Source organism: Cyrtonyx montezumae, unplaced genomic scaffold (genome assembly GCF_038088225.1).
Source record: "Cyrtonyx montezumae isolate F1298 unplaced genomic scaffold, pur_monq_1.0 scaffold_7, whole genome shotgun sequence".
Classification (NCBI taxonomy): Eukaryota; Metazoa; Chordata; class Aves; order Galliformes; family Odontophoridae; genus Cyrtonyx; species Cyrtonyx montezumae.
Window position 1 is genome coordinate 16,697,718 of NW_027072078.1, and position 22,535 is coordinate 16,720,252.

General features: G+C 40.9%; 1 protein-coding gene across 1 annotated transcript in view; it reads left to right on the plus strand.

The window, feature by feature from the left end:
* The window catches only part of PARD3B (par-3 family cell polarity regulator beta), a 359,707-nt gene that overhangs the window by 286,049 nt on the left and 51,123 nt on the right, over nucleotides 1–22,535 (plus strand). The gene's annotated exons all lie outside the window — the stretch shown is intronic.

Consider the following 22,535-nt stretch of genomic DNA (forward strand, 5'->3'; position numbering starts at 1 on the left):
ACTGTGATTTGCTCCAGCAGTGACTCCAAAGCATCTGAGCTAGTCAGCAGTCAAACAAAAATAATTTTTAAAAAGTCCATATTTCACAAACAGAATGAATGAACAGACTCCAGTCCAATTCCCTCCCTGCTGAGAGTGTGTTTTTTCCTTTTTCACTCGGGAAAAGTTCTTACACTGCGGCAAAAATAATCTCTGGTTTCAGATCCCTTTCAATCTGCTGATCATCAAATGCCTATTAGTAACAGGTTTTGTATGATAACATGATATATTGCATATGTTTACAGTTTAGTTTCCCCCAGCTGTTTGATATTATGCACTTTCAATTAGGCAAGGGAGAGGACTGGGAATCATGGCATTTTTATGCAGACTGTGAAGTGTGGCTTCACAAGACTGATTGCCTTTCACAGTCTTTCCAATAACCAAGTGGGAAGGAAAGAGCAATTTTTAATCCTTACTGTCAAGCTTCCAGGTTGTAAAGAAAGATAGTCAAGTTTTTCCCTGGATTAAAAAGAGAACAGCAATTCCTTTGAGCTGATGATGACCCACCATTATGGTAGTTTTAAAACTAGGTGTTTCTGGAATTTGGGGCTAAAGGAACATTAAGACTTCATTAGCAGTATCATGGTGTTAATGTCCTGGATTTTTCAAGCCAACATCTGAATATTTAGGCAAGATATAAAAGTGTATGTGAAAAGAAGAGATGACAGAGAAAGACATGGGGGACTTAAGGAATTGTTTATGCTTTGAGTTCATATTACAATCTGTAGTGTCTCACCATAGCCTCAATCTGTGCTATGTGATACAACACTTGTTAATTTTGGAGAGTGCAGATACAGGAGTGTTTTCAGTTTGTGGCATTATAGTACTTTAAAAATGTCTACTGAGTCATTGTTATAAATAGTAATAAAACACTTCTGACATAAATCTAAGCGTGTAGCAGGGATTGGGCCAAGTATTTCTTTTTTTTTTTTTCACCTAAATACAGTATGGAAGAGATCTTTCCAAACATAATGACATTCTGATTCTCTTCTTCCATAGTAACTCTTTTGCTGCTGTGTAGGAGTGAAGAGGGTGAAATTAGAGGCACTGATCACAGCTTTTTGCCATTGGAAAGGTTTTGCTTTCCTGGAAAAGGCTTGGGGTGATTTTCAATGAAGTTGTATAAGCATCTGTATATAGCAGAGAGGTCAGAAACCTGGTTTGCACTAACTCGGGAAACCCAGAGAATTTCCAGCAAGGAGGGAGCCCAAATTCAGATTCATGTACTTTTCAAAAATAAATATATAGAGATGTAACTCAGCATGAGAGTAAGACTTCGTCATAAAGGCTGCTTCATAGTATCAGTTTAAACAGGGACTTTATAGCTTAGTGTTTTAAACATGTCATCAGTTCTGAAGCATAGTTTATGGTCTGTTTTTACACGCAGTGTAAAGAAGTGCCCAAGTCTCTCCCTCTGGTCTCTTTTGTTTGATTGCTTGTATCGTGGCTGTAACTACACTGAATGAGTTCTTGTCTTGTTATGCGGACATGATTGAAATGCCAACCAAGTCTGGATTCAGTGTCAGGATCTTGGATCTTACTGTGGATTTAGCTGTAATTGCACCCTCAAACACAACAATTCAGTGAAAAACTAAAACCAAAACTTCTAACAGGCAAAAAAATTACCTCGTATCTGACCTATGATCAGAAGTCGTGCTGGAAACGCTGTTCCCATCTGTGTTGATTCTGTTCTGAAAGACAGACAGTCCGCAACAACTTAGCTTTGTTGAATTTCTCAGGCTTGTAGAGACTTTTTAACCAGATTAAGAAAAAGTAGGAAATGTGGGATTCTTATTAGGCTGCCTTTGTTCTTTCTTTAAATCTTTGTTTCCTTTGTCTCAGAAACAAAAAGGTTGTTGTTACTCACCAGCAGAAATGTGCCAAACCTGAATAATTTTAAGTGAATTTATGCAGTGTGTTGTGAGGTCTCAGCCAGCAGTTGTTGAATGTGGCAGCAACTGCAGGCCAGGAAATCTTTCTGTGCTGGAGGGAGAGTTCTGAAAGGAGAAGAGAGATGTGGAAAGAAAAATCCCTAGATAACACGTTAATTACAAAACCAAATCTGCTTTCAAGGGTCAAGTATGAACACTGCCTTGTCTGCCTCAGAATAATGAGAAATAGTTATAATGGATGCTTATTAACCAAAGTTGTTTTGCATTTGCAGGGTTGAACATTTATCAACGCATTTGTCATGTAATAGCTCATGTTTTGGTCCTGCTAACACATGCATGCTCTCTCTAAGTTTTGCTGTTAGTTTTACTTTAGATGGATGGCATTTTCTCCTACCTCTGACTCTCGACTTTGTAATACTGTGTGTGGAGACTTTGATCAGTGCTTAGAGTACATTAGGTTTAGGATAGAAGGAGGCTTGAACACAAAGAGAACAGATGACATCATTTTGGTTTGGAAATTCTAGTTATGTGTCACTATGATAGAGAATTAAAACTCATCATTTCAAACAAGAAGTTCATTTTTATTTTGTTTTGTTTTTGCAGAAGAACACATTCACATAACAGATGACCTTTAAAATTTGAAGGCTATTGGTCAAAAAAAAAGTAACATAAAAAAGGAAGCTCAGTGGTCAGATATGTGCCATCTACAATTCACATACTTACCCACCTCCCCATTTCTCATCATCAGACTCCATCCAGTGTCCCCCATTCATTCTTCTCAGCAGATTTCCAGTTTAAACTAAGCGTCTCCCACAGAGATCCCACTGTTGCAGAAGCAGTAGGCTGCACATGTATGAAGAATATCCTTTTAATCATTCTGAAGTATGTCTGCTGCCTCCAAGCACTGCTGCCTAGGGCACCGCAGACCCAGTTCACAATGCTGTTTGCATAATAACGTCCTCTTTACCTACAATTGTATCTGGCGTCTCAGGGATTTTTTTGCCCTGGGTTCTCAGGGGTTTTGCATCGTCGTATTTTCAACTGTTGTGTAATGTCCTTCTGCGCTGTTCCACAGTTGCTGATTTTCATTCCAACAATGGCTATGTTCAGTGAAATTGATTTAATTTTTGTGTATATTTTGCTGAAAGCTTTTAGATCCTTAACTAAGAGAGATGCTATATAAATGTAAATTGTCCTTATTAATGAATATAGTGAAAACATTAGCATGATCAGTGCAATCTGTGAATGTTAAGTTAAAGATTGTTAAAAAAAAATAGCTAGCAAAATCACACGTTTCTTTGTAAATCAAGCATTTTTCTCTTTATTTCTAATTAGCCACAATTTTCAGTAATGCAAATGCCACCCTAGAGGGTGGCACAGCCTGCAAAGGCACCTCATGCAGCTGGGGAGCTCACAGGGTCTGTGCTGTGACCGCTGTACACTCCCTCAGCTCGTGCTGAAGCTGGGTGATCTGCAACCCATATGTTCCTAAAAGGAGTGGGAAGTCACATCTCTGAATTGAGTTATCAAGGCTGTACCGTGACAGTGCTAAGTTGCACCGTGGCAGAGCCTAGGTGTCAGACCAAAGCCAAAAGAGCATATGTAAAACACTTCTATCACTTAAATGTCAGGCATGTCGCGTGTTGTAACCCTTTCTCACGTTCTGAAGAAGTAACTTCCTCTTTCTTTCCTCCCCTGAACGTGGTGCTGTCAAGTATATCCAAACATTCTGAGCACATCTCTGGAAAGGTTCTAGAGACATGCTTAACTTATTTGCTCAGCCCAGAACTATGAAACATAGAAAGTCTGATGCCAAATTCATTGCCAAGTATAATTCTCCATTTATTTATGTGTCTTATCTTGGGGAAATTCAAAGTGCTGTTCTGACAAAAATGAATACAGTTTTCCTTTGTTTAGCAAGAATACATTCAGAGCTGTATCTTGTTGCAGATTAAAAAACAAAAGGAAAGAAAGAAATCACTGTTTTATTGCATTGGAGTAGGGTCCAAAGCCCCAATCTGCTCTGCTTCTCTGTTTTTGGAGATGCTATGTTGGGTCCCACTGTGGAAGATCTTATCCCACTGTGGAAGACACAGCAATGTTAATTAATTAATCAAAAAACAGATCTTTCTCATTAAAGAGTGAAAGTTTCCTCTTGGAAAAATTGTACCCTTTTTTTTTTTTTAAATCCAAGCTAAATAGTTGTATATGTTGTTCCTGTCTATTGGAAGCAAGGCCTTCAGAATCCAGAGCTTCACGGATAAGGCTTTGTTCAGAATGGAAAAGTTAGGATTGTCCAGGTGTGTCTCTTGGCCCTAGAAAGCCAGACGCTGTTTAATTTTTCTCAGCACAGTGTAGCATGGGCATTGCTCACTGCCCATCTCCAGCACTTTCTGTCACTAGAGAACAGCAACCCACTGCTGTAGGAGTGTGTAGCCTTCTACTCAGGAATGGCTACTCTTTAAGGTGGAAACTGTGAAGGCAAGGTAGAAATTGAATGAGACTGTATAATCTCTAAGCACCCTTTGTTACTCTACCTTATGTTACAGGAAAAAAAAAAAAGACAAAAAAAGAGAAAAAAACAGGAACACTGTGTTAGGCAGTTTACTCTCTTTTCTGACTGATAGATTTCTTACAACTGTTAATTTCAAACCTGCGTTGGCAGGTACAGCAGAGTTTCAGTGGTCGCTGTGTGCTCAGAAGAGCAATCCTGCTCAGGGAAGCAACCCAAAAATCATCCTGTCAGTTCAACAAGAGCTTAGGTTGTGTCATTGGAGTTGTGCTGTTCTCTGCACCTTACTGTTTTGGTTTCCTTCCTCAGAAACAACAAGTGGCTTCCGCATGCTCACTGTGCTAGCTGAAGAAAATACTCAGTAACTAGACCACCTGGGACACTTTTAAATGAGTCTTGGTTTTGTTTCCCTGCTATATAGGAAAAAAAAATCTATTGGTAGCATTCAAGATAAACTGCTTTCCGGACACAATTCAGAGTCTGTTTCCCAGGAACTCCTCATCCAAATTCCTCCAACTCTGGGAGCCCAGCCCTACTGTTCTCTTTTCATGATCGCCCCACATTTCATGGAACTCAGGTGACCCTGTACATTTTAGAGTGTATTTGGGCAGAAAGAGAAGGTCAGATTTTAACCAGAGCAGAGCTGCTGCTGCTGTGTAATATGTACATGCTTGTTTGAGGCCATGCATTCTTCAGCAGAAATAAATTCTTTTAGGAATAGTCACAAATCTGCCTACATGCATCCTGCCTGCTAGGGTTTGCATTTGGATCACCTCACTTATTGACAGATGTGTAAAATTTTGTATACTGCACTCCCATAACTCCCCTGTGACTGTCCTGCTGCAGATGCTGGTGAGCCTGAGCTTTGGCAGCTGTGTTAAGCATTCAGGGATCCCCCCCCCCTCCAGCCCTGTCTTTCCTTATGTGATATATTATTGCATGAAATTATTTTACGTTAATTTTGCCTGTTTATTGGTAATGTCCCTTTCTTTCTGCTGTTTGAATAGAAATGCAAAAGACAGGTCCCTGGAGAAAGAGCAGGTCTGTTACTGGAAGATGAGACCATACCAGAGGATACATAGTGAAATGCAGATGGTGTTGTCAGCCTCTTAAATGTACAAATAAAGACAAAATGAGATTGTCCGTGCAGCTGGAATGAAATCATATGGCCTTGCATGTGTTCCTGCCATAGTGTATTTCCTAGTGTGAGCAAGCGATGCTAAATTCTGCCTTATGCAGGATGTTGTTCGACCAAAAGCTCATACTTGTTCTGTTATCAGCAGTAGAATAACATTTGTATGTTTTAACTTTTCTCAGGACAGTATTTTTTTTCCTACAAAACACCATTTAATTTTAAATGCTAATATGTGTGTGGTTAATTAAGAAGCCAGAATTGACTATAATGTTGGTAAGCTCCAAGGAAGAGAGAGAGGAAGATCATTACACTTCTGCTCATAGATAGCTATTTGTGAACCAGCTGATAATGTGCAAAATTAAGATTTTGTAAGTGGCATTTTAAATGAATGGTTAATGGCTGAAGATTAATTAAACAGCCAGAGTTGCTCAAAAGAGTAGCTGTTAAAATCTTGTTTATAGGCCAGTCACTTGCAAGCTTAAAATACGGTATTTCATTCAGCAGGCAATTGATGTAACTTGGACACTTTTCTTGAACACAGAAATATACCTCACTGGATATGCTGTATAGATGGATAGATGTAGCATTGTGTGGTGCATTTTCGTCCTTCTAATTAACAGTTGTCTAGTAGCAGGGCAGGCAGCGAAATGCAAAATCCTCTTGGACTTGGTAATCCTAAATAAAATTGCTAAATCTCTTTTTTAGTAAGGTGTCAGGGAAGTGGATAAATGTGATGTGGTTGTTTCCCTGTTCTGCAGTAGCCTGTTCTACTCCATACACTTTGAGGTTTTCCAGGTGCCTGGCTTTTTGTTGCTTCAGGTTGTCTTCTGGTCAATGTGAATCCCCTCAGCCCATCATTGGCCTTGCAGAATTGCTCTAATTAAGGAGAAAAGGGTATGTTTTCAGTCAGGTTTAGTCTGTACTGCAATTCAGGTTAAATGGCAAATGTTAGTGTAGTCCTGTTTCCCTGACTGCAGAGAAACAACAAGCAGAAGGTCCATATATTGCTTACAATTGTGAGGTTTATTCTTCCAGCAAGTCTTTTTCAAAGAAAGTATTTTTCTTCTGTTTTCCCCTTTTCAGCCCAACTCCCAGCTCTTTTGTTAACTCTCTGCTGGCTTTCCCAGAGCTTCTGTCATTTTGCCTTACCAGCTTCTAGCTTCAGGATATACAGGAAGCTCCAGAGGAAGCCCCAGTGACTTTGCCTTGTGCAGGCTTTGCTGTGTTAGCCCACTGTGAAGTTAATATCCATTGCTTACCTCAGGAAACTCACTCTCTGACCAGAACTGTGAGTTTCAAAAACTCTTACATTTTTTTCCCAGTTCCTACTAGTTAAATGGAAGAAAAAGGTTCTTGGTTTCACTGTAGAAATAGTCTCAGTTTAGTAAAACCAATCAGTAGATGAGTGTGTGGGATTTTGTCTGTACATACCAAGACTCGTGTGTGAGCATCCATGCAGTCTGACTTCAAGTGATGACATGAGCTCACAGCAAACTCTTCCCTAACTTTTCACTTTGTTGAGATTAGTTATTGGCTTCTGGTCACATTTTTTTTAAGAACATTGGAAGTTTGACTGCTTGCATCCAGGCTAAGTGCCTAGGTCTGTACAGTGCTCACAGCTCAACTGTTCAACTTACAGTGGAAAACACATAGTTCAACTTGCAGTAGAAACTGTATCACTGTGTAAGCATCTGTGAAGTCGCAGGGAATTGTTGCCATTTTCTGAATGGGTAGTTTCTACACTAATTTTCCTGCTGTCCCCATTTAGTGGAGATTTACACTGGCAGAACTTTAAGATTTTTTTTCTGCTAATCTTAATAATTTTGTTTCAGTGAAATGACTTAACTCTCGAGATAAGATATAAATAACATAAAGCATAAGATCTAACAGGGCCACAAATCTGACCTGGGAGTGAGCTGATGGAAACCTACTTGTGGAGGGTTCAAGCATCTAATAGCAGGATAAACCAACTGCTCTTAAACAGAGCTCAGGAGCTTGCTCCCTACTGAGGTCAAGAAGCTGCTGCTGAAAGGTTACCCAGCTACTTAGTAAGCACTGTTGCTGGCAGCAAAAATAGGCAGAAGCATGAACCAGAGCTTACGGTCAACAGAAAACCAAGAATTGATGCTGTTTGAAAATCTAAAAATCACTCAATATTGTGCTAGCAAAAATATTGGGAGGACTGAAGAGATGTGATGGAAATGGCTTAATAGGCAACAGGATGCAGAATAAAAAGAGAATAATTGTGATTATTGTCTGACAGCTGTGCAGAGCATGCAGTCGATGACAACCTCTAAAATGTGCTTTTTCAATTCATGATAAGTCTGCTGGTAGAGAAAGTAATTCAAGGGGTCGTTGTATGCCATGAAAACGCTTATTTCATGAGCTCAGTTCTTCTAATGTAGTTAAGTTGGTACATACTCTGGACCTCTGTGACTGCCCTTCTATCCCTGGAAGGAGGCCTGGCACCACATGAAACTCACACGTGCAAGGGCTGATGAACGGTTTCTCTGGCAGGCCATGTAGCTACAGATCATTTGTTGACATTGATCAAGGTACCTGTATTGATCCTGGGAAGGTCTATGAGAATTGTGACTGTTTTGTGGAGAGCAGTGTTCATAAAGAATGGAACAAGTAACTTGACTTTAACTGTGTTGTGGCCTGCATCTTAGAGAAAGTGAGGTCTTTCATTAGGGCAGAGAGACGTGAGGAAATAATGTTGCTTCAAGTAAGTGCAGTGGTTATCTTCTGTTATCACTAACATGTCCTGGATGTCTGGGGGCCATTTGTTAGAAAGCAGTGTGGGTGATTGCATGAAAGATTTTATACTCTACAGCTGCCTGCAAAAAAAGTAGCCGCCTTCATATTTTTTATTGTTACCAAATCAAACTGAAGCAGGAAAAAACAAAACAAAGAAGACAACTTACGAAGATGATGTGAGTGGACTGAGTGTGAAATACCTCTAGAAAGTGCTAGAAGTTGAATAGACTTAACATTGTTGTAGAGCAGTAAATGTCCCCTTCAATTAATCTCCCATTTTTGTTTCTATCCAGTTCTTTACTGCTGTGGTCAGTGTGACATTGTGGCATTCCCCTGGTGTCACCTCCTCAGCTGAATCCACACCCTGGGAGATGATAGCCCCTTCCCTACAGAGACTTGGCAGCAGTGAAGGGAAACAAGAAAGAGCCAGCTAGTGTTTGAACATTTCAAACATCATCTTATTGTTCAGTCTCTGATGACCCATATTTATGGTTTAATTTCTCCATTCACTTAAATTTTAATCTTAAATAGGTTTTTTTCAGCCTAATAGTATCTTAGGGGCATTTCTTCACAAACCAGTATTAACTGGAAAATGTCCTTCAGCTCTGGGGTTTATCTGTTGTAAACACTTCTGCCCTTAAGCTTTGATGTCTGCTTAGTCCTGGTTACGGTTATTACCTCGTAAATGGAAATCAACTGCAAATGATCATTATGGTATTTACATAAAATGCATGGAAACCAATTATTGTGCGACCAGCTCTATAAGTTAAACCATGGGACATGTTTCCAGTGCAAGTGTCGGGCAGCCTAGCAATTGAAAAAGCAAGAAGGCTGGAAACAGGTTTAAAATGTGTTCTGTCAGTGGGGAGGGAGCATGCAGCCATTTTCTGTGTCGTTATCACCATAATGCTCAATTGGCCGAAAGAGCGCTTTAATTGAGCACTCCCGTGCTTTGAGTGTGGTGCTGACCAGGGCACGCGGGTTGCCCCTGCGCTGCTTCCAGGGTTGCTGCCTGCAGCCCATCCCCTCTTTGCAGGGCAGCGTGGCACAGCAGCAAAGTGAGGGCTGGCAGAGCAGCGCTAGGGAACATCAGCAAGGCAGCACTAAGCCCGCTCCGAATTGTTCTGCACTGTTAGTACCCAAATCACAAGCAAAGAGACTGCAGCCCTTCACCTGAAAAAGGTGCTGTTTTCTTCCTTTGGCATTTTCTGCTGTCCCTCACTTGGAAAGAAGCAGGAGGCAGTTATTTTATACCGCGGTGGACAATGGCAGTGTTGAAGCAGCAGCTGCTTCTGAGAGGGAGCGTAAAGGGGACTGGGGGAAAGGAATTGATCTTTTCCTCCTTTTCTCTGTAAATACCACTGTCTGCACCAGTGCTGATGCTTTGACCTCTTTGCTATGGAGCTTGAAAGGTCTCTCACACTTAGTGACATGTTGTGGCTCCAGAGCTGAACAGGCAGAAGTCATTCTCTTTCTTTGAGCGTCGCTGCAAATAGGTTATCAATCTAAATATGATAAGTGCTCGGATATTCCTCTCCAAATTTACACACATTAGTCTAAGTACTGGTATTTTTTACATGTCTGTGAGGCTTTGGAAATGATTAACAGTATTCCTTCATACCTTTTAGCCTTTTATCTGCACTCTGCCCACTATCTCATTACTATTATCCATGGCAAATACACCAAACGGCTGAGCAGCTTCATTGTTCCTGTGGTTTTCTTTTGAAGACCCCAGTGCACAGATACATGTTAATTTCCCCTTTGTGTTGAAACCTGCCTCTGAGGAATAAGATTACCAGTATTCAGTCTCTGGTCAGTGAAAACACTGAGGTCTGATATCTTCTGAATGCTTTGTCTTGGTTCATGTTTCTAGTAGTACAGTGCATTTATAGAAGTGGTCTCTTTTTCTGTGGTGCCCGTGGAACATCAAATTACTGTCCCCTGCCTTTAGGAAAATTATTTTAACATGCTTTCTAAATGCTTTTCTTATTCCTGGGGTTGAGAAATGATGCATATAGACACCTGCTCTTGCGAGTGGGTGGAAATTGAAAATTGTGCCAAGAAAAAATGCTGTTTGGCAGAAAAGTTTCAAAATAATCATTGTTTAGTGTGTGGCATAAACAAAAGAGGTTATGTAAAGTTTGTGGGTTCTAGTTGGATGAAGTCACTTGCGGGTTTGTAGCTTCTCTCCTAGCAAAAATGAGTGCCGACATCAGAAAAGCACTGTTAAGAAGTACTGGTTTCCTCATCAGCTTTGAAAGATCTCTAGGAAGCTGTGGGCACTGAAGTCAGTGCAGTTTCCTTCCACCTTTACAGCAGAGCCACGGTTGTGCTCAACTAACAGCAGGCAATCCCAACCACAAAGAAAGCAGTTTTCTTTGAAATGGGTCAGGAAACAGCCAATCAATTTATAGGTTATAAATGTGAGTTTGTGTTTACTGGGTAGAGATTTGACAGTTTGCATTTGCATTACATACATACTTAAATAAATTCAGTGGTGTATGCTTCATTGCTATAGCTGTTGGAAGTAACACGTGGTAGTCACTATGTATGATAGGATAGCAGCAGTTGCCACAGTACATAAAAGGATACAAGAACAGATGAAATCATTAATGCTTTCATATTGTATCCTGTCTTATTTCTGATGTGGTAACATGCCTGGTACTTAATGGGGCATATCTTTGAAAAAAACAGCAGGTATGGTGTTCTGGAAAACATGAAAATCTGCAGCCTTATATCAGAGGCCAAAGTGATACTTTGGATCTGACATTTAAAAAAAAAAGTACAAATTGTGTGTCATTGTCACTGTTACATAAGTTAGAAACTGCAAATTTATGTTGCACCATTTGAAAAGCAAATTATAGCATGTGGATTCATATCTGTTCTTCAGAAAGAAGTCTGATGTGCAAATTCTCTTTCCATCAGAGTGGCAAAATTTCTGTTGATTGAGGTGGGAAATCTGGGAAATCAGAAGTGATTCCTGTGTCTGGTTCTCTCTGAAAGAATGATGAAATGATGTTCTTTTTTGTTTTATACTTACTAGTTTTACAGCCAGATTACTGTAACTTGAGCTTTTTTGCCATACATCTACATGACTGTTTTTGTTAACCACTTTAGCCTGTTCTTTGCATCACACTATTGACAAAAAGAGATTTTTGTCTTTTTACCCCAAAGTTTAGAGCATAGAATACAGCAGAAATCCATACCAAAAAAAAAAAAAAAGTCTGAACATTAATTGAACTAGACTACAGCATTTAAAGTAACCTATTCTATCGTCCATTTACCTCCCACATGAAATGAAAACTCTATTTTGATCTGAACTGTCACAGATAATTTCTGCACATAAAACACATCCAGAGACAGCTTTCAAATGGAGTTGTCACTTCTTATTTAGCAGGCTGGGGACTCTCTATTGTTGTCAAACCTTCTTTGCAAAAGCATCACTAACACGCTGATATGCACAGTTGTATGTAAGAGGAGGAATGATTGCACAGCCTCTGTGAAACAAAAAATTATATATAGGTGCTGGAATCCTAGGAGAAAATGTTTTTAGACTACTTTTAAGCAGATTTTCATACTGTATGCTGTGTGCTGTTGTGGGGATGAATTGTGTTTTAGTGCAGTGAGGTTTTAGTATGAATAGTCACAATTAACATTTAAAAGCTACTAACCAACTTTCTGTTATTTTCTCTAACTTCTATGGGACCAGGAGTTTGGCTCTTGTATCTTCACAAATTTCAGAATTTCTTAAGCAAGTGCAAGTGGGTATCTCTCTGAACTCTGAGCACAGAGCTGCTGCCACAGAGCGTGTTGCATCATGCATGCAGAGGCAGGGCTGTGGGCACTCTTTTCTATACAGCTCTCATGGTGGTGGCCAGCATAGCCAGGTGGAAGACCAGCTATGCCTTTATAGATTATGACAGCTTAGAAGTTGAGAAACAACACTCTGTAGACTTAATATTCTTCTAATGTTCAGTTTGCCCTGAAACTTGATGTATTTCCATGGAAGAAGTTTGCCGCTTGGCTTCATCTATATTCTCCTGTGATCACAAAGTAGACTGCTTCTGCACAAGGTTTAAGGGTGAAAACTTTGTTTAGTGTGGTGAGTTGTCCTTTACTGCTTTCTCTACAACTGCTCTACACAGTATTGAACAGTGCAGTTGTCACTGTGGTAAAATATATCCAGCAGAGTGCTCTTCCATCCCTATCCTGCAGCCGCAACTCAGGTAGCAGATATTTGCTGATCTGCCTGACAGGCATGACTTCGTCAGATCCAAAGGTATGTTCAGGAGTGACACACATGCGAGGCCCAAGAAGCAGGGCCCTGTGTTTCCCCATCTGCCTGAGGCCTGCAGGTGCTTTCTGCAGCGGGGGATGCTGAGCAGCAGGGCTGGACAGAATCACCTGATGTGTGGAAACACAAAACTAGAGGTGAGGGCCCCAGCACAGCTATACAAAGCCAAGTGCCTGTTGTGGGGTTCATATCTTTGGCAAAGAAGAAAAACGGAGTGGAAATTGCATTCTGGCTCCTGAGGTGCATGCCAGCAGAGCCAAGGGTCATTGATCAGTATACCTCACTATTTCCTGGCGAGGGACAGGATGGTGAGCAGGCTTCTCTGTTCTTGCCTTTGCCTGTAAATGTATTGTGTTCATCAATCAATTCTAATTGCTATCCTATGGGGAGCAGTGAATTAGACAGAAAAAAAAAAAAAGAGTAATTTGCTATATTAATGGAGAATATACTTGAATGCTGAAGAGTGAGGGAAAGAAAAATCTCATGGTCTCTGTGGTTAAGTGAGTGGTAATGCACCTCCACAGGGCTATCAGACAATGACCATCACAGGAAAAATCCAGCAGATACAGGTGATCTCTCCTGCTGCAGCAAGGTCCCTGCAGCCCGCAGCAATTGGCTTGGCCCTCACCACAGACACTGGGAAGGTCGGTGTCCTCATGGGCTTGGTGACCTCTTAGAGGCAGGCACGGGCCTCTTCCCCCCATCCTGTCCTCCAAACCAGCCTGCTGATGGTCTGCTCCAATCTGAAGGTGACTGCTTGAGTTAATGTTGGTGTGCTTTGCTGAGAGCACAATATCATCTAAACAAACCACAAAGCATGCTTTTCTGCAATTCTGCCTTCAAAATGCTAAGCAAACGCGTCCTGCAGCAATGCCAATTACTGGCTCCTGGGAATACACCTCAGCAATAGTCACACCCTCATTTCAAAGGCAATATGTGGGGCCATTATGTGAGCAAATTCAGTTCATGTCAGTGAAAATCCATTGATGATGATGAATTCTGGTTACTGTTGACTGCAGCCAGATACAGGATGGTGAGTAAGGGCTAAAATATTAGCCCTTGAGCCCTGTAGGTTCTTGCTGTAAACAGGTCAGAGTTTCATAAGAGCTCAAGCAAAACATGAAAGGAAAAAAAAAAAAAGAAAAGAAAAGAAATGCTGGAGATAAGACTCAAGAAAGAGACAGGAGAACAAGGAGGCAAGGAAAGCCAGAAGAAGAACAAAAAAAAAATCCTTGGGGAAAAAAGTGGAATGAAAAGATCTTTAAAAGGGAAGAAATTAAGTAATGGTAAGTAAAAGGTTAAAAAATAGGAAGAGTGCCAGAAGCTTCTTTGTGGGAGGTTTGTGCAGAGAAAAGTTAATTCAGGTTTGAAAAAGTCCAAGAGTTGTAGAGAAAGCTGAATTGTTTGATTATTTTGAAACCTTCAAAGAAAAATATATGGGAAAGCTGTGAAAGAAAGTAGCTGCTCAAATTACTCTCGGTCTGCTGTAGGGTGTGTTTGTTTAAAAACATTGTTGTGTCACCACTGTTTTAGTGTCCTGATGTTGACTGTTGAAGTGGATTAACCTTTTCAAGATTTTGTTTCAGTATCTTCATTTTTGTAAGTGCTTTGTGTTCACATAATGTGATACAGCTGATGTGCCTCCTTCCAGTAAGAAGTACAGAATTCCAGAGAAGTCTTGTCTTTAGATCAAGGTATAATACTGTTCCCCTTCATTATTATAAATATGTTTTTATATAAATACAGACAATTTCAGCTTCTCTTATTTCCAGAAATCAGTGCAAGCATGGTGCTTTGTGTACATGCGGTGGAAACTTAGAGCTAGAACCACATAAAACACACACTGAGCCGCCCAATGTGGATGGATGGTGCCTTCTGTACATGCTTCCCTGGTTGATGATACCAGATAAATGAATGTCCCTTGTTGTGCCATCGCCAAATGTGGCAAGCAGGGGGCTCCTGATGTGCCCAAAGTGGCTCTGTGGTCCTCTACTAGGGCCTCTTCTAGGGTTCCAGTGCTGCATCCTCAGCATTAATGAGGAGTTGCTTTCTGCACTGGTCTTGTTCTTGTTACAGAATAGAGGTAATGTCGGGAGAGCTTTGGTTCCTTGGTCTTGGCTCAGAATACATAAATCTTTAGCCACTGTTCCCTCATCTTCCAGGCCTTTGCTTTTAGTATTCCCTTGTCAGCTTGGGCCATATTCCCCAGGGTGAGATTTCTCACCATTTTATAAGAAGGAACAGGACCTCTGGGTTTTTCTGAGTTGCCACCAATCTGGTGTTAACAGCTGGGCCCAGCAGTATGGACAGCAACAAGCAGTGGTAACCATCCACATGAGATTTAGATGAACTGTTCTTCCGCTTGCTTCTGGTAGTGCTTTAGCAGCATGATCGTAGTTGTGTTCACATCATCCGTCATTAAATGCCTGACTTAAGAAACAAGGTTCTTCTTGGTGAAAGAAGAGGTGGACTGCCCAGTGCTAAGAGCAGAGCCCTATGTTCTCAGGCTTCAGCTGGTTTAACCTCATTTATCTGTTTGTTACTTTCAGGTTTACTTTTTCAAGTGTTTTGATGTGAGGATTTGGTGCAACACAAATGCTTCTATGAGAAAATTTACAGTTGAGGCTTATGTAGTATAGAAGAACTAAGCAGCAGTCCCTGGGCACAGACAGTTTTGGCAGTAACGGAGGGGAGCAGTGTGTGTTTGGACAAGTGCACAAACCATCCCCTCCTTCCACCTGAGGAAGCTGCCACACTCAGGGAAAGCTTTTGTGACTGCAGGGGGCAGCTGCTATACCCACATGGCTCCCATCAGGGGTGGCAGCAACAGGTATAGGATCTGTGCCCTCAACGCAGGCTGGCACACAGCAATTGTCTCATTCTTGTACTAATTATCTTCCCCCATCCCAAAAATTCTGCTTCATTCCCACCCTCATCCCTTCTTCCTTCACCCCAGCCTATGGAAATGTCTGCTGCCTCCCCCTGAAGCCTGCTCTGCCAGTGCTGAACTGCATTCTACCAACCCACAGATGAGAACAAAATAAACTACTTTATCTCCATCATTTGGGCAGCAAAATGCAATTTGCTGGTGTTGCTGCAGATCTCAGAGCCAGCCCTGCTCTAGAGGCTTTTATCACTTTGCAATCTAATCTGCTGAATACCTCTTGCATTGAAAGAAAATGTTTTTTTCTAAGGCAAAAAAAGGCTGTGTATTTATACATGCATAAGCCCACAATGATAAACATGTTCTCGTGTATCTCTATATGTACATACATACATCTATACAGATAAAAAATACATATAACACTTAGGAAGTCCACACCTAACTTGCTAATGTCAGCTATGGCTGATAGACAGCTAAGTCAGACTCTTTTTATAGTCCATTTCTAAAATGAAACCATAAATTTTAAAGCCGGGCTTCATCATTGCAGTGAAAAAAGCTTTTCCAGTCTATTGATGAAATATAACATTTGATAGGATTTATGAGGCCCAGATTCAGGAGGATCATTTGCAGAGCACTTAAAGCTGCTTTTTCCTGCCCTTTGCCTTCCCTCCTCCCAAATACACATACCAAAAAAATCCATTAGTAATGAAAAATTATTAAGGAAGATTTTTCTTGATTCCATACAAATGTCAATTTGAGAGAGAAAAAGAGGAAGAAAACAGTTGCAGGAGTTTTTACAGTAGAGAGCTCTCTGTAAAATCAGGCTGATTATATGAGAGGAATACAAACTTCTATTAATAAATACACAGTGTGATTTGCTGTAATACAATCATTTGTAGTGTGTGTATACCTACTTTTAATCACACAAGGTGGATTTTATTTTTTGATCGCATAAAGGCATGCTCACAAACCAATCACACCAAGTTAAAAATAAAAGCGACCAGCTTCTTGGTGTCTTGATAAAGTTTCCTTCTGTCTTGTGTTTCCAGAGTGATAGTTTCAGAGGAAAACATCTTCAGTAGCTTGTGATCACAGTATCTGTCAAATGGTAGGAAATGAATAAAACTGCCAGACAGTGTCAGATTTATTAACAGCTCTAAGAAAACCAAAATTAATGCATTTTCTCATCTTTGATGGGTTGAAATGTCCGTGTGCTGTACTTATCTTAATGGACACGTGAAGGAAGTAGCACTCATCAATTAAGTCTCTCATTAAGCTGACTACAGCTTAATCTGGAGCACATGTGGGAGGAGCTCTGTCCTTACCGTACTGTGCCTCTTGCAGCAAGGAGGCAGCTTCGTGCTGCCTTCAGGGCCAGCAGACCAAGCTGGGGACCAGGGGCCAGCAGTTCTGTAAGGTGGATTGGGGTCAGCCACACTAACCCATACAGCTGAAGTTACAATGAGAGGTGTTGGCCCTGACTTCCATTGGAAAACTCCATTTCCTACAGTTAATAACCAGCCTTCAAATGTTTGGGTTGAAAACACTCATGTAGGAGGTGTGCTGGAGCTGAATTCCAGTGGAACATGATGACAGCTGTTTTGGGGGGCCAGGAGGGAGAAGATGAGGGGTTGTTTTGTCTATCTAACAAGTAAAAATAAGCATATAATTCTTTCAGTAGGAAGCTGTAGTCTTTCCATACTGTGGAACAGGGGCTTTATATTTAGGAAGGGAGCACAGCCCAGTCTTACACCAGACTGTGCCTTTTGCCACCCTTTGAACAGAGGCAATTTGACTAAACTGTAAGATTGGGAGTACTTCCCACACACAGGATGGAAACTTGGCTGGTGACTTCACTGAAAGCACTATCCCTGCACTGCTAGAACCTAGACAGATATTCTCAGCAGTAGCAAAAGGCAGAAGCAGAAGTCTTTCCTTTTGACACCTTGGTGCTACAAACTTCATGCTCTCCTAATGTGTTATACATGAACACATGCACGTGAAACAATGCAGGAAGGAAGAGGGAATGGTGAGTGTCTCAAGCCACCAGCAGTCTGATTGTTCGCTGTCAGGCTGCTTTGAGAAATGCTTCTGTGAGATGGAGCTCAAGAAGTGCTGGAAGGCAAAATGCTGACCCAGATGCATCAAGGAAGATGTTTCTGTGCTAGAGCAGCCCACGGGACAGGGATGCATTTGTATGGGAAGTGGTAAGGGGCTAAGGAAATTGGCATCCTCAGCTGCAAAGTACTAAGGGAAAATTCAGAACATCAGGGAGAAAGCAGAGAATGAATTGAGCAAGAGAAAACAGATGTGAAAGGATTTGTAAGTTGTCTCTCTAAACACATCAGTTAAAACCACATGAGCAAATATAGATAGAGAAGCGCAAAGAATGAAGGACAGTGTTTCCTTTTCATTTGGAAGAAAGGAGAGGAATCATTCAGACCTAGACATGGGCCAGAACCAGAACTTTTGCTTTACCATGTCTGGGACATTCCAACCAAATGCAAGGTATGGGCTTGCTCCTCTTCTTCCAGGTGAGATGTATGAGGAAATGATTGTGTCTAGTGTGAAGATTCTATCACTTTGGGTTTTTTTCCAATTTGATTTAATGGTTTTCAGTACCATTACTGAAAAGGAATGGTTCTGTACCTTCCACCCTCAAAACCTAAAAATCCACCACCACTTCCTCAAGCAGAAAAGTGGAAGCCCTTCAAAGGTGCAGCACAGCTGCAGCCATAATGGGAAGGAGTGAGAGAAGCTGTGCATGCCTGGAAGTCCAAGAGCTTCCATGAGCTGTGTCATAAAAAGTAATAAAGTTACACTGCTAATTTAGGCCCTTGAGGGCAGAAATATTTCTCTGAAATACAGTTGAGCTTGTAAGATGTTTAATTCTGTTGATGCAGAGCTTTTGATGAGAGCTGGCTGAAGGGAATGTGTGCTCCCCAGTCAGCACAAATGAGAGCAAAGCAAGAGTGTTGTGCAGAGCCCAGCTGCACGATGGGCTGCCCAGGAGGGAGGGCAGGGAGGTGCTGCTGGAGTGGGCAGGGTGCCTTGAAGGCAGCAGAACTTCACAAAATCCATCAACTGCTTCGGCATCTGGCAGAGTTTCTGTTGAGCAATAACCACAAGCTAGATTTGCCATTTATAATTCCTGAGAGAAGCTGGTGGTAACTGTTGTTTTGACTTTTGTGTGTGTTCCTGTGAAACTGCTCAGATCTCAGTTATCAGTTGGAAATGCTTATCCTATCAAGAGAGCTAAACTGAATTTCCCTTCAGGGTTGTCCCCGTGATAAGATTGTCATAAAATTTTAAGCCCACTTGCACTACTGCAGTGTAGAAAATAGAATTAAGAACATTCATTTTGCACGTCTCTTCAATGCTTTGTGTGTCTTGTCAGTATGTACTTGGAACAAGGGGACTTTGGGTCTTTACATTGGAGCTGGGATGATCCAAAAAGTGTGTATGGATTATGCTCCCCTCTGTGCGAGGCTGTGTGTTGTAGGAGTCATTCAGGCTTGCTCGGCAGTGCTGTTATATTGCTGAGCCTTGTGCTCACGGCTAGTAAAGCACGGGAGAAATAATTTAATTTGTTAGCTTTGTTTTTCTTTATCTTGTAGTTAGAACGTTAAATGTTTTCCTTATAAGGCTTCCATGCTTCACCTTGCATGTGCCAGTGGCTTAATAAGAACATCTGCTGTCTTTCTGTAACAAATCCGATGATTTTTCTATGCACGTATATCCAGTTGTACATATAAATAGAATCCAGGCACTGTTAGATGCATATGAAAGCATACGTCAGATTGAAATGGTAACATATGAGGTTTTCTGCAGTTCATTTATGAAGTATCAAGATAAAAATGAAGCTGTGAAGTAGCCAGAAAACTTTTTTTTTATTTCTGCAGCCAAAGGCATATGCTTGTACAGCCTAACCTAATTAGTTCTCTGATAGATTCTTAGAGTGGTCGGTATTTCATGTGTTGTATCACTGCCTGAGAGTTGCTTTTTCATTCTATTTGGGCCTTTACACAGCAGAATGTAGGAGAATGTTGCTCCAGATGTCTGGCTCCTTTCACTGATTTAGTTGCTGTCTACAGCAGAATTTGAGTTTTAGCTCTGCAACGCAAATTCGCTTTGAGTCTTTGGATGCCCTTAAACAGTGCGGTACTGCAGTACGTGTGGATGTCTACAAAGTATGGTGATTGGAGTGGCTAGTTTAAGAGGAGCTATAAAGCAGTTCCAGCTGGAGAGCATTCTTGAGGTAAGCTCAAAATACACTCCAAATTGTCAGCACACTGCTCAGGAAAAACACAAGAAAGAAATCATCTTTAGCGCTCTTTGCTTCCTTTAATGTGCTTAGGGACAGTGTAAATGGAGGCCAGTCCACTTTCAACAGTTTGCATAAAGTTGTCCCTGGGTTTTGCTTCCATTCTTCAGCCTTTATGAATAAACACATCGCTCAGGGTTGTTACTCTAAGTATACCTGTGAGTATTCCTGTGGACGTAACACTGTCTATATTTCAGTAAGTATTGTGTATCTGTCCATTAATATTTGTGTGGAACTGAGAGAGCTTTGATTCTTGTAATTTTTAATAAACATTGATGGTGTTACTAGTTTATAGAGAACATTCAGAATGCTCCATCAAAATGGCAGCTCTAATTAGACTCCTTGAATTAGCTAATGGATTTTGAGAAAGATAGCTTACAAAGCTCTTACAGCTGTCCAAGATATTCCTGCCATGGCAGAAAGACAAAAGGCCGCTGGAAGCTACAGACTTTAACGCTTTAGAAATGCAGCTGACAGTTAAAAAGATAAATTGTATCTGTTTGGGTTTTTTTTCCCGTAAAAGTCTTAATACTGGATTAATGTTATCCTCAAAGTGATCATTTATTAAAATGCCACAAAAGAAAAAAAAAAAAAGAAAGAAAACACCAACAAGCTGACTTTGTGATAAGGGCGCATATTGACTGAGATCTCTGACTTTCCCTGATACTTTGCAGATGGGTTTAATTAATTTTAACATAAACTTTATCTGTAACAGGATTACAGATGCAGAAACGTAGTAGCTGAGGTTTGTGCCTTATTTCTAGCTGGGCTGGAATCTCTAACAGCAGCCCACATAGAGGATTTGTTGTGCCAATGGCACCAATTTGCATGTGTTTACACATTCAAAAAGAGCTGTGTGGAGCTTCTAGAGGTAATTTCTGGAAGAAAACGGATAGCTACTCCTGGCTTTGTAGTTTTCATCAAAATACATTTTAGAACGTGGACAGCATCGTCTGCTGTGAGCAAATTGTCAGATCCTCCACTCTGCTTCCTCACAAGGGAGCAAAGAAATAAAGACTGTGGTGAATTGTCACCTTCTCTCCCCCTGCTTTTGCTTTGTGTGTGCTAAAGGGAATTCCAGAGGGACTTTTGAATGGTTAATTCATTGGAAGTGTGTAGAGCACTTATTATTTCAGCTTTAGCAGTAGGTTTAATAAACTGTAGTGCAAAAAAAGCAAGTCTGCAAATGAAAAAACTGTCTGCCAGTCGTAGGCAGGTGTGATAGCCATTAAGGAATAGAGCTACATTTCCACACAGGAGTTTAGCATTCAGCATTTGCTTTGTTGAATTGTTAGAGCTGCTGTAAATGGAGTTGGAGGGCTGCAAATCTGCTCAGTCTGTTGATGTGACCTATCTATTGTAAGTATGCCAGCTGCTTTACATCAGGAAAGTGAAATACCCCCTCCCAAGTAGTGTTGTAACACAAAGTGCCAAAAAAGGCAAGTTAAGTACTTTGCCGTGTAAATCCACAAGAAATTACCTTGGAGAGAAGGCCCTCAATTATGCCTCACACGTGACATCTGTGTGATAGATAAAAGGCATAATTGATATCATCTTTAGTGAAGAAACCAGAAACTGTTGCATTGTCTAAAGGCTACTGAAAATACCAGTAAAATCTGTTTTTCATTATTTTCATTGTGTATTGTTTATAGAGAGTTTGGTTGTTGTCAGCAGCCGAGTCCCTAATCTCCCTGCTCTCCCAGCCCTTCGGAGACACGTGCACATCTCGGAACAGCGAGATGGCAATAAACTGGTCACTTGCCAGAAACAGGCACTGCCATTAACCAGCCTGAACTGGAAGGCAGCTTTTTTATTATTATTAGTTAAAAGCTGATGATTGCTTTTTTGATGATGCACAATGCACTGGGGAAAAAAAAAAAAAAGACACTTTTAAAGTAAAGATGACAAACTGGCTGCTATCGAGAAAGCATTTTCCCTTCTTGGAGCATCACACAGTATATCTGCTGTTATGGTGGAGTTAAACTTTAGAGGGCCAACTTTATTTCTCTAAAGCAACAAATTAGGCTATACTTCCCCTTATTTCTGGCCAACTGTGTATAGATTATAGAGTGGAGTAATAGAGGTGAGAAGTGGCCCGGATTGAAATGATGGTGCTCAGATGAATGTCTAGGCCATCTGCCTTGGCAAACAGGAAAAAATGTTGCATGTCACGTGAAAGGAGGGAAATGTAAAAGGATGCTTTATGTCAAGCCACTGAGAAGTATTTTATAAACAGTTTGGAAAAACTGTAAGTGATATAAATCCGTTGGTCTCAGTCCACATATAGCTCTGGTGAGGCTTCTGTAAACATATTATGAGCAATTTGGGAAAAGAAAAGGTTAATGGCTTTGCTAATTCATATAATGCAAGGCTCACCCTCCTTTCTTTGTAATGAATCGGTAAGAACCCAAGAATATCATCATCTTTCTCTCCAGTAAGCTCCTGATGTCAAGGGGTCAGCAGTGATGTTGCAAGGTCAATAGGACTCACTTTACATCCAGACAAATGGTAGTCATGTGCTGCCCTAGGAGTCTTTGACCTTTTGGACATTAGTGGTTGTACTGCTTTTATGTTAGCCTAAAGAATTGGAAGGTGACAGCATATGTTAGGCTGGAGGACAGTTATGACTTTGTTAAGTATTGTAAAGCAGGTTCAGAGTATCTGTAAAACAGACTTGGAGACTTAAGTATACAAG